The sequence below is a fragment of the Ailuropoda melanoleuca genome, chromosome 6 (genome assembly GCF_002007445.2).
Source record: "Ailuropoda melanoleuca isolate Jingjing chromosome 6, ASM200744v2, whole genome shotgun sequence".
Taxonomy (NCBI): Eukaryota; Metazoa; Chordata; class Mammalia; order Carnivora; family Ursidae; genus Ailuropoda; species Ailuropoda melanoleuca.
This window is the reverse complement of record NC_048223.1, coordinates 112,285,665-112,303,256: the sequence shown is the minus strand read 5'-3', so window position 1 is coordinate 112,303,256 and position 17,592 is coordinate 112,285,665. Positions and strand designations below refer to the sequence as shown.

General features: G+C 40.3%; 1 protein-coding gene and 1 long non-coding RNA gene across 6 annotated transcripts in view; one reads left to right on the top strand and one right to left on the bottom strand.

The window, feature by feature from the left end:
* VTI1A (vesicle transport through interaction with t-SNAREs 1A) overlaps positions 1-17,592 on the bottom strand; it is a 368,766-nt gene that overhangs the window by 92,284 nt on the left and 258,890 nt on the right. The window lies entirely within an intron of this gene.
* Positions 7,019-17,535, top strand: LOC117802751. Its single transcript, XR_004626266.1, has 3 exons — positions 7,019-7,062; positions 16,599-16,710; positions 17,170-17,535. It is a non-coding gene; the product is annotated as an uncharacterized LOC117802751 (long non-coding RNA).

Genomic DNA, 17,592 nt, shown 5'->3' with positions numbered 1-17,592 from the left:
TGGAGTCTGAGAGGTGTGGAAGGGTATGTATATATTTATACATATATATGTGTGTATCTATCTCTATATATCTATATTATGTATATTTAAATATATATTTAAAATATATAAACATATAAAAATATATAATTATATATCTAACTTCACGACTCAATATATTATATATATTTAAGTTATATATATATATTTATTTTTTTTTAAAAGATTTTATTTATTTATTTGACAGAGATAGAGACAGCCAGCGAGAGAGGGAACACAAGCAGGGGGAGTGGGAGAGGAAGAAGCAGGCTCATAGCAGAGGAGCCTGATGTGGGGCTCGATCCCATAATGCCGGGATCACGCCCTGAGCCGAAGGCAGACGCTTAACCGCTGTGCCACCCAGGCGCCCCTATATATATATTTATATATTTAACTTCATGACTCAAATAGACCCATTTATAAATTCAACTTTACCAACTTGTAGCAATAGCAAATCAAATTCCTTGATCCCTGTCTCTCTGCGGTCCATGAATACTATATGTTGCTTTTCTCCAGAATTTCAATTAAGGAGGTCTTGTAATATATTAGTGAAGTGCCATAGGGGACTCAATGACCAAACTGACAGAGTATTAATTTCAACTAAATTGCAGGATTCTTGAGTAGTCAAGGAAGAACAGTGTATTTAAACGAAAAGCCAATTCACATAACTTAAGAACAGGCTTTATGTGTTCTAACCAATTACACCTCCTCTTCTAGTTTTTAACAGCTTTGTTTATGAAGCCCATATTGAAAATTAAATGTTTATTACCATTTTTTGAAGGTGAGGTATAGAACTTGGCAAAGTATTGATTAATAACTTGTGGATGGCTGGTGTAAAGAAACCAGTTTTGAACCCCGCTGTAAACAATGCATCAGCAGAGTGTTTCAGCTATTTGTAGGCTCAGAGCTTGCCAATTTGTAATTAGTTGCAGGTTTTCAATTACTTCTCAGCAAACAAAATAGTTTTATTTGCATTGTTTACTTGGCATTTAATTTTAAAAGAATCCAATTGATTATTTTTAAAGACAGATGACTTTGGAGGGTTGGGATAAAATAAATGGATAAATTTTTGAGTAGCCCTACATCTGTATTTTTGTTGTGAGTGATGTCAGGGCACGGAACTTGGCCTAAATTCAATCAACTCTATCACCCAATCCCAAAATGCCTCCTGTGCAATTTGTCAAAAAGATTTTTGGCAACTGCCTATTAAACTCTTGAGATTTGTAATGAAGAACATAATCTGAGGGGGAGAAAAAAGCAAAGTTGCATTTTCTGCTAATTGAAACTGGTAAACCACTGTGGGCAACTTTAAATTCAATAGAAGATCAAAATAATTACTATTCTGAATGTTAGCCCATGTTGCTTCTTCATCAGAGTGGTTCTAGCCATGACTCAGGGCTCCTTGCAGGCCTGTAATTTTTTCTTTGGAGAAATCATTCAAGAAAACATTTATTGAGGACCTACACAGTGGTGGGTGCTAGAGATACCACGGAATGAGTACGGCAAGACCAAGATCAGAGGTTAGTGGGGAAGGGGCAGAGATTTACAAAGAACCCTCATTAAAGACTGGTTACGGTTAGTATATGATAAATGAAAAGCCATGGGATTAGAGAGAAAGGAAGAATTCATCTGACCAGCGGGTCAAGGAAGGTGAGAAGGTAAAATGCAATAAATCGTGAAGGAGGGATGGATTTTCACAGTGTGGGGAGAGGAAGGACGAGGAAGTTTAGGGAGAGGGAAGAGGATGCAGAAAGAGCAACTGTGCACCTTGCTCAGAAAGCCAGGGGCAGGCTCATACGGTTGGGTAGATACAGTGTATCAGGCGGGCATGGGAATGAGGGCGAAGGAAGTGGAGGAACAGCTGCGGACAGCCTTGGACAACATTGTAAGGAGCTTGACCCCTGTTCTGAAGGTGGTGAGGAGCAGGGAAAAGCACTGAGCAGGGCAGTAGCAGGACCAGAGGGATCTGTGCATGAGAAAGGCCAGCTGGGCAATGAATGGTGTCTGAAAAGGGGTATGGGCAGTAAGAATATAAATGAGCATTGATTGAGGTATTTCAGATGTGGATTCAACAGAACTTAGAGAATAAGTAGACACTAGGATGACAGAAGAAGATGGGTCCAAGCCGATCCTCAGGCTTCCAGAGATGATAATAGATTATCCAAGACAGAACACAGGAAGAGGAATCACTCTGATGGTGCAAGAATCATACACACACACACACACACACACACCTCAGAAAATGCCAAAGTAAAACAGTATGGCAAATCTCAAAAACATTATGCTACATAAAAGAACAGTCATAAAAGGTCACACATTCTATTGATTCTATTTATATGAAATATCCAAGAGAGCTAAATCCATAGAGATGGGGCTGAGGGGTTTCCTTTTGGGTAATGAAATGATTTGGAATTAGATAGTGGCGATGGTTGCATAACACTGTGAACGTCCTGAATAACACTAACGGATACACTTTATAATGGTTCATTTTATGTGACATGAATTTTACCTTAAAAAAAATAATATTAATAATAGGAAAACCAAAACAGAACCCAGAAAAATATCAAGGCAGTCCATGGAACCCCATATCCCAGAGTTGCACAAGAACCTTCTCTTAGACGCAAGCGAGAGCAACACAGAAAGAAACATAAGGGAAAAGGCATATTAGTGCCCTTCACTAACTGTCTGTTTGGTTCCTGGTGGATACCCTCCTTCCTACCCATTATTATGCACATTTTCCTTGGCTGGCCTGGGCTGACAGCCTTGGGAATGTTTAATTGGCAAGAACCTTACTCCTTGTAGGCAGATTCTGTATTTGGGGACCATCCGCCTTTACTTTGTCAAACTCTGGCTGACCTGGTAATGTGAGTAGTCAATCTGTCATGTGGGAGACATGTTGGGGGGAGGGGGACAAAGAGGCAGAGCACAGAGAGAGAGGAGCATGTAGGTCAGGAAACAGTAAGGAAAACTTTCTGGCATTCATACTGGTCATCAGTAGCCCTGGGGGAATAAAGGGCTCCCTGAGGCTCAGTGCATCATCAGGAAGATTAATTAACATTTGTAAAGGCCACACACAATGTGAAAGGCCCAGTAATGGATCTCCAAAAGCTGGAGTCCCTGTTTTCCAGAAGGGTCATGAAACAAGGAGTGGAAAATATTCCCTAGAAGATAGAGCTGGGTGACCTCGGCCATGAAGAACATTGCAAAGAAACGACTGGGCTTGTCTGGGATTCTCTTCATTCTCAAGTTGAATCTGATCTGACAGATGTGGTGAGTAATTAAGCCCTCGTCCATTCAGAGTCTGAATGCCTGCACTGCGCAGAGAATGGGGCAGGAATAATGAGAGGCGCAGCCCCTCTGGGACTATTCAGGAGTGCTCGAATTTGCATGGTCACATGAACCCGAAGGAAGTGGATTATGCCGGCCCAGCCAGGAAGTGGAGACCGCCAAAGCTTTCTGATTTGCATAAATCAGAGGGCTGGAAGGCGGGGAGGCTTGAGGGCTCTCCAAGGAAGCCAGGTGTAGCTGTCTTGCCTCGAACCCAGCACATTTCTGTGGCTGGATGCCTTCTCACAAAGGCTGCCCTGGTCATTTACCATGTGATGTCATTTGCTCAAAAGTTTCGTCAATACCATTAAGTTTCCAAAAAATGCGAGTTTTATAAGCAAAGTTGCTGCATAGTCTTCTAATGAAAAGATTCTTTTAATCACCTTGAATTAAAGGTGATTTGGTAGGGGTAATGCATTTTATTATGATTACTGCTGTCAAATAATTTCTAGTTGTGTGACAAGGTGCTTAAGTGAAGAATTGTTTATGGCTTTAAAAACGGTTAATGCCTCTCAAAAAGGATTACTTTCTTTTTAAGTTTCAATTGAAGGCTACCAATTAATTAATCCATTTACATAAAAATGTCTTGGATCAGCTACCTGCAAAGATAAAGGATGAAATCTATCCTCTAACTGGAAAAAGAAAAACTGCTATATATGGTAATAAACATATAGAAGTACTCTATGAAAAGCAAAACAGAAATCATTAATTAAAGCTGAAGTGCCAAAAGTCTCATTTTATTCTATACAATATTAAAAATGGTGGTAATGTCATGTACTTAATTGAATAACTTTGTTTGAAATATGGCTTTCCACCTACACTGTTTTACTCAGGTTTTTAAAATTACTTTTAAATTTTTTTTTTATTGGAAGTCATGCCAAATTACATGATGGTTTTAGAGACTGGAGGCAAATCTCCCTTCAGCCCCCCCCCCCCAACGTAGCTAACTTTATATTACCTCCAAGATTCACAGACATCAGTCAACTGAGCTCGGTTGAGAGCATTCAAACCTTGCTCACTTCAGTTCTGCACGAGTCCTGCACTTGATACAAACAGTCATTACAGAGCCAGAATGGAACAAAGAAGGCAGATATTTACTAGTGAAAAACTGAAGTTCCTTAATCACCTTAATATATATAATCAAATGGAAATTATACATTACCCAGACTAATTATATATAATTTCTTGGCATTAGGTATAAATTATTCAGACTATATCAGGGGAAAAAAATAAAAAGATTCTTCTTCATAGCAGAATTTTCATTGTAAAATAGATCTCACAGCAAATCCCATCTTTCTGGTATCTCTTCGTAAATCTCTGATGAGTTGTTTGTTCTCCCCCGTTTTCTCCAAGCTGAGGCTGTGTTGCCGTTCCTGCAGCTGGACTTGGTCTTTTCATGATCGCTTTCTGGACTAACACGTGGTGTTTGAGTAGAATGTTGAGAAGAAATTGGAAAGGGAAAGAGGGAGAAACGGTGATACAACGAAAAAGGTGGGCAGAAGAAAGAAGGAAAAAGAGGGGGAAAACATGGAGGAAACGGAGAGAGAAGTTTCAAATAATCCAAAAGGTACAAGTTGTGATAAATAGGAAGGAGAAATGCTCAGCATCAGAGACTGGGATGAGACACACTGCCAATGGGGGCGAGCAGGCAGGACGTGACACCCAGGTCGACACTGGTGCTGCACCACCTCTCACTCTAAATGAAATTAATGGGACCTCTCACAGTTACTCCTTCAGACTGACCAGTTCAAGCCACAAGGTAACTATCAATTGGCAGCACTCTCACTCTGCTTTCCAAATGTGTGAAGAGGGCAGAAATTACCATAAACTCCAAGAGATGCATTCTCACAAGTAGGAATGGAAAACTCAAGTTCTGGCAGTCTTTAAGGATGCAGAGACATGAGGGTCACACAACGGAGGAAAGCTATGGTTTACTGGTCTTTTAATAACTTTTAAAACAACTTGAAAAGTTATTTTAAAAATAACTCAGTTCAAGTGTTCTTCTAAGGAGCACAATGTGATCTGTACCAATGGCTAGCATTATTTTCACGCCTTCTTGGTGAGAAATATGCCTTCTCTTATCGCCGGTGAGACCCAGGTCTAGAGAAGCTAAAGACTCATCCCAGGTGAAGCTGATGGGGAGAGAGGCCGTCAGGCTGGGGCTCCTGGATTTGAGGTGGGTATGTCTGGCCCTCGGCCCTGCAACCTTCTGGGGGAGTATCAGGTCTGCTACCCATAAAGAGGGTTGGAGGAACTCTAAAATCACGCCCAGACATGACCCTTGGCAGTACCATTGCACCCCTGAGGACACACAAGTCCCTTCTCTAAGTCTTTGTAGACAGCATTTTATAGGTTACACCAAGGGTGTCCGGCCCACAAGCAGACAATTTTCAAATGCAGCGCTGACCTGACTGTATTTAATTGCTGCACGTCCCCATCAATGACAATGGGCTACACCGTAGGAGGTATGGTTCCTTCATTGCTTGCGCCGGTAAAGGATATTTCTGTATAGATCCCCTGGATGCGCTCATCCATCTGTGCCGTATCTCCTGCTACTTCTGTTGGAGAGGTTCAGTTTCGTGGAAGGAAAGTCCGCCTGACATTCTGCACAGAGAAAGACCTTCTGCACCTTACAGAGCCTTAGTTTCTTCATTTGCAAAACTGACGCAATTCCTATCTTTCCGAGCTTGCTGATACTTAAAGATAAGCACGCTGCTTGGCACAAAAAAAGGCCCACAACAAGTGGTGATTATCACAATTATTATCACAAAAAAAGAAGTGTAAGTGGTTGTAGAAGGCTATGAGAACAGCTTTATTTTCATATTTTTCTTCCCAGAGGTTGAAACTGTTCAAGTCTGTTTGCATTTTTTTTTTTTTTGGTCTCTGCTGATGTCAACACATTATTTAAAGAGTGTTAGAAAAGTTAATCCAAGAGAAACATACGCTTGGTGTCATTGACCTCTTTAAGTGACACTTTTTTCATTAATTATTACCTTTCAGTGATAGTGCTGCAGCCAGCTCTCATTCCCTCTGGTGGCTTATGTGAATTCTACGATAAAAAATTCTACGAAAAAAAAGGGTTCCAAATGAAACTTTCTAGCCAAGGAGCACAGGAGCCTCTCTTTTAAACTTTTAAGAAAAAAAAAGAAAGAAAAAAAAAAGAACCCAAAAAACCCAAACAAGCAAAAAATCCCTGACAGGCCAGCCTAATTGTTAAGGCTAAGAAGTTAGACCAGCTTGGCCACTTACAAGGGACATGATCTGAGTAAGCTGTTTCCTTACTTATGAAATGAAATCATAAAAACATTTATCTCTTAGGGATATTAAAGGCTTTTAAAATCCACTAACATAAAGTGCTTACCTATGCCTGGTACATAGATGCACTCAATAAATGGTTACCATAATCATGTTACTATCAGTAACCATAAAACTCCCATAGCAGAGTCAGAGCACTGGTGCGGGAAACACTTATTGGTAGGTATTATTGAGAACACCATGAAGCCCTCTACCGACCCCAAATTCTTCCCCTTGAAAGTACTTGAAAATAGTCATTAAGCTGAGCCCTGTGTGATGTATGTGTTTAAAAAATGTGGTGGTGACACCTGGGGTTATCAGTCTTTTTATTTGTGGAGACAAAGGTCATATCAGTCTTGAGCGATTGTGCATTTCTGGGCCCATGTACCGTGGACGAGCTCCTTTATGCCACACCTGTGCATGGTAAGTAGGACAACTTTTTGTTTTTGGAGGAGGCCTTTCTTATAATGAGGTAGAGCAAACAGCCAGTGTTATTTAGAAGGGATGTTAAAAAGCAAAGTTACTTCCAGAAATTTCTCGTTCGCGTTAATAGTGGTCGATAAATAGAAACCACCTGTCCCTTTGCAACACATGCCCATACACTGTGTACTACTCATTTCATCGGTTGTGTGAGACCGCCTCAATTTTTCTTCTTCAGTTACTATTAGCAGGTAATATTTCTAATTCTCTACAATTGAAAGGAAGGGAAAAAGAAAGAAGGAAATATGTCTCTTTAAGCAGGGTCTGGATCCACGGAATCTGAGAAGTTGTCCTAAGGTAAAATCTCCTTCTCTGGTAAGGCAGAGACAGCTGGTGACTTCCAGTTCCTGCCGTCTCCTCAGAACCTGGGTTGCCGATGCACTGCGTGGTGTCGGGACGGCTGCACAGTGCACCGAGGCATGCTGGGAGTGTGGCATGGACTTTGGTGGTGCTGGGAATGGGGAGGGTGGGCAAGGGCTGGTCTGTCCTCAGGCCAGGAGCCATGAGAGCTAAAGGTGACTTTGCACAAGCCTACTTTTTAAAAGACAAGATTTTGGATTCCTTCAAAGAGTGGATTTGACTCATACTGGATCCACAGGAAGACAGAGATGATAGAAAGGTTTGGGCTAAGGGAAAAACTAGACAGGGAATACACTACCATTTCTTTTTTTTCCTTTCATTTATAAAATCTCATTCTGGAGATTAAATACATGATTTTCTTCCCACCACTAGTGGTATTAGACTTGAGACCACTCTGATTTTTCTGCCTTGAAAATGGGCCACATTTGTTATTGACTTGTTAATTCACATCATGTATACACTGCAATATAAACCATCCCCAAAGCCTCACAACTTCGATGAGGACCAGCTACTTAATGTTACTCTACTTATCTCATGTTCTGGGAGAGACTATTCAGTGAATAATGACTGCTTATAATTTATTTCCTATTATACTTTTTGTAGGTAACCCCAGCTTCCTTGGAATTACAGGAATTTTTCCCCCCATAGGTATCATTAGGGAAAGACTGTGTCTTCTCTCTTTGGAGAACAGTTTTGCTCAGCTCTGTCTTCATTCAGCAAAGGCTGACTGAATGCCTACTGTGTGCTCTGTTCTAGATGAGCTTTAGAGGGAGCCAATGGAGACAAATCTGAAGCGGGTATTGACACAACCATGGGCTGAAAGAACGTGATAGAAGGCTGGGCGAAAATAGTCTGGGTTTCACTGCTGTTGCCTATTGCACTGCGATGAAGGACCAGTTTCTGCTTTGGTTTTTAATTTCCAACTGCTGGGAACAGAGAAGGGGTCCTATGCAGAAGACAAGCATGCAGCTCCTGCTGTGCGCAACTCAGCAAGTGCACTCACCAGCGTCCCAAATGCTTTATGTCCTGCTCCATGAGACAAGTCCACTGACTACGTGCTTGGATGCTGTAGCAATACCACGTTGCTAGAAACGTTTTTTAAATTTATTTTTAAAGAGTTATTTCTTTATATTTACTTATTTGAGAGACAGAGAGTGTGTGTGAGCCAGGGAAGGGGCAGAGGGAGAGAATGTCCAAGCAGACTCCCACCGAACAGGGAGCATGACGTGGGGCTTGGTTTCACGAGCCATGAGATCAGGACCTGAGCTGAATCCAAGAGTCGGATGCTTAACCGACTGAGCCACCCAGGCACCCCTGCTATAAATATTTTTAAATGCTTACTCTTAATTTCTATGCTTATGATGTCATGGACTGAGACCAAATAGTTCATGGACCGGCATGCGGAGCAGTTGTAGACAAAGGCTGAATCATGTTCACTGGAGTGATTCAAAGCTGCCACCCTGGTTCTAGCTATGTGTGTGCCTTCTTGCCCGGACCTCGGACCCACCTCCAAGTCCTGCTGCTTTCAACAAGCCGATGCAAATCAGGACCTAGTCTGTGAAAACAAATTTAACTTCAAGATAATTTGAATTCCTCGAAGCCAGTGAAATTGTCTGCCGAATTTTGTGTCTATGTATCTTTTTCCAGAAAGTCTATAGTTTTCATCAGATGTTCAAATGGATATGTGGTCTAGAAATGGTTAAGAGAAACTAATGCCTTAATGCTTTTTCATCACCTGGCAACCCTACTTACAAATTTCAACATGCAACCACCTATGCTTCCCTGCAAAACACACACCTGAAGGGATTGTTGGTTTTATGAAGGCTCCCCAGCTCTGGTGAGTGGGTTGATCATTTCCCTGGTGTTTCAGAACACTGTTGTTCTGGGTTAAGAAATAGACTGGATTTGTCTACCAAAGATTTGGGTAGTGATAGGAGGTTAACTCTCTTGAAAAAATAATTTAAAATAATCTGTTAAAAAAAGGGTATCACTGTTCTTCAGCATTACGGAAGTATCCCCCACAATGTGTCTTTGAAGCTTGCAGGCAAGTAAGGCATCCAACTTAGAAGGGAGGGATGAAAGTGTAGAGAGAGGCGGTGGGTCTGACTGGAGGAGAGCTGTGCACTGGCTGTTAAAAGTAATGGGGGAGGGAGCATCCAGGTAGAACCAGATGCCCACAGAGAGCAGGAACAAGGAGATAACAAGGAGGTTGAAGTCACCATTACGTTTTTTAAGAGGCAATCTACTCCTAGTGCCCAGACCGTGGTCTTTACCTACTATTTCCCATGGAAAGGAAACATCCTTGTAGAAATAGCTGATTGCATCTTTTGGCCAGGAACTCACCGTATCTTACTCTGCCAGAAAAGAATACTAGGAGAATTACATTAAAAGGTGACCAGAGGGGGCACCTGGGTGGCTCAGTCTTAAGCATCTGCCTTTGGCTCAGAGAATGATCCTGGAGTCCTGGGATGGAGCCCTGCATCAGGCTCCTCCGTTGGGAGCCTGCTTCTTCCTCTCCCACTCCCCCTGCTTGTGTTCTCTCTCTCGCTGGCTGTCTCTCTCTGTGTCAAATAAATAAATAAAATCTTAAAAAAATAAATAAAAGGTGACCAGAGAAAACTAGAAGGGGCTCCCAATGATCAAAGATGGGACATTTGGGCATCAAAAAGAATAATGACTACATTGGATTGATGCATATGAAAGAGATTAAAACCTAAGTGTTTATAATAATATTCTATGACAAATAAACAAGCCTCATTGGTCACTTCTGGAGGCTGCTGGTGCAATTCAGTGTTTTGAAAATTGATAAGAAAATGGAAAGAAGCATTTATGCTGCTTTTCTTATATGGACTGTATTTCAGAGTAACCAAAAAGTTGATAATGATAAGTTCTTCTGTATAGAAAAATAGCCAATAAATGCAGAAAGAATGATAGAATTGAAAATCACTATTTTAATAACCCCTAATGGATGATGCATGCAGTGATATCAGTGGTTACTGAAACTATTAGGTTAATAGGTCGATAGAGAATTTCATAATGGATGAATCAGGCTGACCATACCTGAACCCACTGATCAATCTTGACATCAATAATAGTTGTTCTGTGCCTCCTGATGTGATGCCACAAAAGTATCCTGAATCTCACTAAGGTTTTAAACTAATGACTAATTTACAGGAACTATGGAGAAGAGAGGAACATGCTGAACAGCACAAGGAAGATGCACAGGCCAGATATATAATATGAAAAATTTTACAGGACAATGATCTGATTTTCTTCAATAAATAAATACAGTAAAAACTGGAGGAGGCTCTATACTAGATCAAAAGACACTTAAAAATGGATCAGCCAAATTCAACAGGTGCACCTTGTTGGGACCCTGACTGAAACTGCCCAACTGTGTGGGGCCATCTGTGAAACAATTAGAGAAAATTGAACCTGGACGGATTGCTATTATTATTATTAATAAATTATTATTAAGTCTCGTATGTGTGATAAGAGTAGTATAGTTAGGTTTTTAAAAAGTCACGCTATATATGCTGGAGATAAAACTGAAATATTTACAGGTAAAATCAGATACCTGCAATTACTTTAAAAATACTCTAGCATAACAGAAAACAAGAATGACTCTATGTTGGTAATTGTAAAAGCTGGGTGTTGGGGAACACGGGCTTCACACACTGTGTTCTTTCTCAGGCTGTACGTGTGTGCGCAATTGAGAGAGTAAACTTCTGTAATGAAAGTGTTTTTTTTTTTTTTTTAAAGAGTCTCAGAAAATAAAGACAGGCAAGCTGATGAAAAACACAACCCTTATCTATTGAGTCTTTGAATTCAGGCCCACACTTGCCCCAGCCCCGGGGTCTGTGGGAGGGTGAGCACAGGTCACATGAGGGAGCTCAGTCTCATTGGTCTCTGCGGGGCGGGGTTACTAGGTGCATGGGAACTCATGGGGAGACAGCAAGCGTGCTGAACCCACAATCCTCAACAGAGGCTGGGGCAGCTTTCTGATTGGTGGGAGGGAAGGAGGCGTCCAGGATCTACTCCGGGAGAGGCAAGCAAGAGGATCCCAGCCACAGTCTAGTGTCCTCTTTAACCTCATTCCCAGAGCAAATCCAAAGCAAGTACCAACAGAACATGCCATCTGGAATTCTATAATGCACTCCTGGCAACAGGCCATGGCAAGCAACCCTCAGAATTGTAGACGATTGGCATTTTTAAAGGCCACACACATCTTTTCTTCAGCCCTCTGTCTATCCTCTTATATGTTATTAATGCATTTAAAGAACTGTAATAAATTTGGACTTGGAAGGAGTTTGGTCAAAGGCAGTAATACCAAACTTGATACACAAATGACCTACTGGGACCTGTAATATCTCCATGCCAGCTTTTTTCAATTAAATGACCACAACTAGCAAACAACTATTAACATGGGGACTGTGTGGGATACAAAGATATGCAGTGTCTGCAATGGTGAGCCACAAAATGCTTGTAGGAGAAAAGGGAAAAAAACCAGTTTCTCGTATTAGTTCTTGAGACAAAGATGTTATTCAGCTTTACAGTCCTTTGAGCTCCTCCCAGGAATATTCCACCAATTTCCACAATTGCATTTGGAGGCTGTGTGCTAGAGAACCTGTAATATCCATATAATGTCCACACTTGTCCTAAACCCAGAGAGTCAGGGACTCTTGTACTGTACCCTTGGTGACTAGAGCTAGCTCAGATTACTCCTGTATCAATTGAAAACGAAAAAGAAGCTATACCTGATTGTGCTCTTTAAGTTTTCTCTGGGGCTACTCACATACTCAAATTGTGTTTACTTTTTGCACCATTAGTCCAGGACACTGGTCTACCAAGCCATTGCTTCCTATTCAATAGCAACCATACTTTATGAACCACAGATTCAATCATTCAGGAGGGCAGACCACTTGAAATTGAGATTGTCCTGAGGATTCAGGAGGTCAATCTGCCATATATAGTGCATGCTGGTCCCAGTTATCCAACAGAAACTCAGCATGACCCTTCAATTAGGCCCCCTTGGACTAGTAAAAGTCCATTCTTAAAACAGAATTAAGAGGTGGACAGAACTGCAGGAGCTTATCTGGGTTAAGCCTCAGCTTCTTGCAGAAAACCTGACACAAAACATTCTGCAGCTCACCCTTGACTTGCGATGGGGTTACATCCCAATAAACCCTTTGTAAGTTGAAAATATTGTAAGTCAAAAAAGCGTTTGTCACACCTAACCTACTGAACGTCACAGCTTAGCTTAGTCCACCTTAAATGTGCTCAGAACTCTGACATCAGCCTACAGCTGGACAAAATCATCTAATACAAAGCCCATTTTATACTGAAGTTAAATAATATGTTGACTATCTCATGTGATTTATTGACTACTGAACTGAAAGTGAAGAACAGAATTGCAGCATCATGAAAGTTACAGTAACCTATGGTGTATCTCTAGCCTGGGAAAAGATCAAAATTCAAAGTATGGTTTCTACTGAATGTGTATTGCTGTTGCACCATCATGAAACTGAAAAATCTAAGTGAAACCATGATAAGTTGGGGACCCTCTGTACTTCATTGGGAAGTTCTGAATCTGAGGAAGCACTTTGTTAATGTGCAGCAGAGCCCTTAGTTTACAAGGAAGGTCAAGTCCTGTTTGAAGCCCGGTACAGAGAGAACCATTTCTTCAATGGATACTCAGCCCATATCCCTACAGGACTCCTGCCACTGCTGCCCCTACTACTACTGACGACAGAACAATGATGATGATGGGAATTGTATTATCAAATACGTAGAGTTTTCATTTTCTTTTGGGTCTTTACCTTTATCTCATAAGCACTATTATTACTTCCACTTACACATTAAAAACCTGAGGCACAGAGAGATTAAAATAACTTGTTTGGAGTCACAAAACCAGTAAGTGGACAAAGCCAGATGGTGTGGCTCAAGAGCAGTGGTGTGGCCCGTTGTGAGATACTGCCCGTTACATACTTGTGAACGTCGGCTCTGAATTAATAATCTGAGGTCTCAACAGGGACCTGAATTACAAAGGCAAATGTCCAGATTTTGCCTGAGCTCACACTCAGACTAGACTGGTTCTTCTTAACTTTGGTTCCGTATAAGAACAGCCTGGAGAGCCGTAAAGAAATACCGATGCTGGGAACACACTCCTAGAGATATGTGTTCCATTTGGTCCAGTGTGGGGCCTGGTCATCTGTAGTTTTTAAAAGTTCTCCAGGTGATTCTCATGTGCAACCAGAGCTGAGAACCACTGGGTAAGACTGAAGTGCTTTGCAAAAGTAAAAAAATAGATTTGGCACTGCTGCATACCTTCTCCTCCCTCTTTGGTTGTTGTAAAGGACAATGGTGTATAAAAGGCTCTTATTCAAACTAATTTAAATACGGAACCCTTGTTGTAAACAGTGTCTACAAATACAGATGGGAACTGCTGTTCTAATCATTTGGAGACCAGTCATTTATGTTAATACATTTGGTATTAAACAGAAAACACAGCACCTTTAATGTCTAGGATGAGAGTTTATCAGAGCAAAAGTCTCTTTTCAATGAGGATACACAAGATCCTTAGGCCAGCTTACTCTCTTTACTAAAAACAAAGATCCACGATCTCGTAGTTGAAAGGGACCTTAAAGGCCACCTAATTTCTCTTGGTACCACGAACACACACACACCCCCCAATGCAGAAATCCTTTCTAGAGCATTCTCCCAGATGGTCATCCAGCTCTAGCTTGAACAGTTCAATGACAAGAGACCTCACTCCTTCACAAGACAACACATTGCATTGTTGGGCAGATCAAGTCTTCTTTATTTGGGCTCCCAACTGCCTCCCTATAACTTCTACTTGTTCATAGCCCTGTTGTTGTCTGGAATAATGGTATAAAGTCTCTTTTTCTTTCAAATGAGTGTCCTTCAGCACATCATTAAGGCAGAGCATGGTACACTGGAGGGAACACAGGACTACATAGGAGCCAAAACACTGGGATATGAGATGGAAGTCTGCCTCAGACTTTATATTTTAGTAAATGAAGCACTTCAGACCTTAGGGCCATCGTGAGTAGGAAAAATACATACGAACAAAGACAATGAAAAACTTGTCTTGCATAACTGTAAGCCTTCAATTAAAAGTCTAAGTGAAATGCTTTGTAACTGAAAACTACTCTCCAAGTATATTATCACATTGATAGATACTTTAAAGTATTATATTTTTATACCTGAACAATTCTTCTGTCATTTGAAACATATATTCTGTCTCCAAAGTTACATATATTGAATTTGCTAAAACTGTATTAATGATGGTAAGTACTCCATGATGCCACCTATCTGCTACTTGTGTCAGTGACTTAGTGATCAGAAATGAAAGTCCTCCAAGATGGCAAGGGTCACAATGTGCTGACGCTGTCTTTCAGTCATCTGGCAGACCAGAGGAAACAAAGAGAACTCTGGACTTGAAATCAGAAGGTCTGGGTTAGAATCTGCCATTTACTAGCCAGGTGCTGCTGAACAAGTCAGCTACCCTAGTTCCCCACACATAAAGAGGGAGGATGATAATATCGATCTAACATGTATTACCTTTAGGATAAAATAAAACAAAATGTGTGGAGTATGCAACAATAAATGCTGTTGATTCTAACTTCAGAGGATTATACCATTGTCATTTTTTTTTTTCAAATCAGTGAGAAACCATTTAAAAAGTATATTGTATTCTCTCTAAAGTAAACAGGGACACTCGGTTACCTGGATTCCATCTGGATAGAGTTCCTAATTTGTAAAATGAATTAATTGGACAAGATGATCTTTGAGCCCTTTTCTAGGTAAGGTCTGACACCACCAATATCCATACTGCAAATCGAACGGAAAAAAGTTTCACAAGTCAATTGATTCCTGAGATCAATTTGGTTATTCCACAACCCAAAAATATTTCCATTGTAAAAGCAATGTCTTCAATTTGCAAATGCGTCTGAAAACGAACTCCCTTTAGGAAGATATATTTGTTTCCATTTTAGTTCTGCTCTCCACATTCCTGAGGTGAGGTACTGGAATTTAAAAACACTCCATAGAAACAGACATTTCTCCAAAGAAGACATACAAAGGGTGAATAAGTACCTAAAAAGATGCTCGACATCTTAGCCACGAGGGAAATGCAAATCAAAACCACAATGAGATGGTTTCTCACACCCACTGGGATAACTGTAATCAAAAAGACAGACAGCAGCAAGTGAAGGAACTGGAGCCCTTGCACATTGCTGGTGGGAATTAAACACAGTCCAGCTACTTTAGAGAACAGTCTGGCAGTTCTTCAAAATGTTAACGCAGAGTTACCAGATGACCCAGCCATTCTACTCCTAGGTCTACAGCCGGGAGAAATGAAAACATATGTCCACACAGAAAACCCGTATGTGAAGGCTCGTCACAGCATAATTCATAATGTCTATCAGTTGATAAATAGATAAATAAAATCTGTATATTCACACAATGGAATATTAGTCAGCAATAAAAAGATCTGAAGTACTGATGCAGGCTACAACTTGGATGAACTCTGAAAACCTTAGGCTCAGTGAAAGGAGCCAGACACAGAAGACCACATATTGTATGATTCCATTTGTATGAAATGTCCAGAGTAACCAAATCCATAGAGACAGAAAGTAGATTAGTGGTTGTCAGTGGCCAGGAGAGGGGAACAGAGAGTGACTGCTAATGGAAACCAGATTTCTTTTTGGGGTGATGAAAATGTTCTAAAATTGAGTGTGGTGATGGTCGCACGACTCAGTGAATACATGAAAAGCCACTGAACTGTATACTTCAGATGGGTGAACTGTAGGATATGTAAATTGTATCTCAATAAAGCTGTTAAAAAACTCAATAGAAGCACATAATCATTAAATTACAAGGATCAGGGATCAACTCAATTTAAATCAAGGTGCAAAGAACATGTGTGTTTGTGTAAAGTATTTTATGTGGATAATTGCTTTACATGTTCAACGGCTTGAAACCCATTTTTGCATTTGGATCATTTTTCAAGGAGAAGCTGAAATTTAAGGAAGTAAAATTGAATAAACAAGGCTATTGTGGCGCAAAAAATATATTTCTTTTATTTTACTACCTAGGATTGACTCAGTGGTGTAAAATGCCATTTAAAAAAAGAATGACAAAGTTTGAATGAGAAAATGTATTTCATCGTGGAAGATAAAAGTCTTTCCTTCTCTACAGTGAATACAGGTAATTTCAGAAGCGGCGGCTCCTAATTATTCACTGTTGAAAAGCTAAAAAAAGGTTCATATTGAAAACAGTGACCTCCAGTTTGCTCTGTGAATGAAGGCAGACACAAATTCTCATTTTCCTAGAATCCTGGTTGATAACTGAGTTGGGAAAAGCTTGCATTTCTTCATTACGGTGCAGTCGACTGTTCATTTAAATAACAATACCGCTGCATAAAAGTCACAAAAGCATTATCCAGCAGTTCCACTGTGTTGAAATGCATTATTAGTACTAACAATGCCAAATAGAGTAAATAAATGACTGTCTTCTTATTTTCAGCATTATTCCTGATTACTTAGCTTTATGAAAGGGTAGCATTATTATTAGTGGTGCATTCAACACCTGGTCAACACTATTTGCTTGGATAACTCTTGAACTGGAAGGGATTTTAAAATAGAGCTGTTTTTTTTTTTTTTCTAGGTTATCCAAGAGCGAAAAAGCCCTCCAATCTAGTGCTTATGTATCATACATTTTTAATAGAAAATATTTGAAGAACTCAACTTCTGTTCACTATATATGCGTAAAAAGTGGAATTAAAGCCCTCATTAAAGACAGCACACTTGCAATAGTACTTATTTAAAAATGTAAAATTTACATCAATAGTTTAACTTTACATCAGAAGATTTCCTACCAAGAACATGCTAATGCTTCCATTTTTAAAGTTCCTTTAGTCCAAAGTCTGGACCTCTTTTTTTTTTTTTTTTTTTTTTTTTTTACTTTTTTCTTTTTTCACTCCCTGAAATATGCAGTAATCCACAAGATGCCACCGACTAAACTTGTTATGAGAGCACCATCAATCGTCCAAGTGCGTGGCAAATAAAAGGAGAGATTTCAAATCATTCA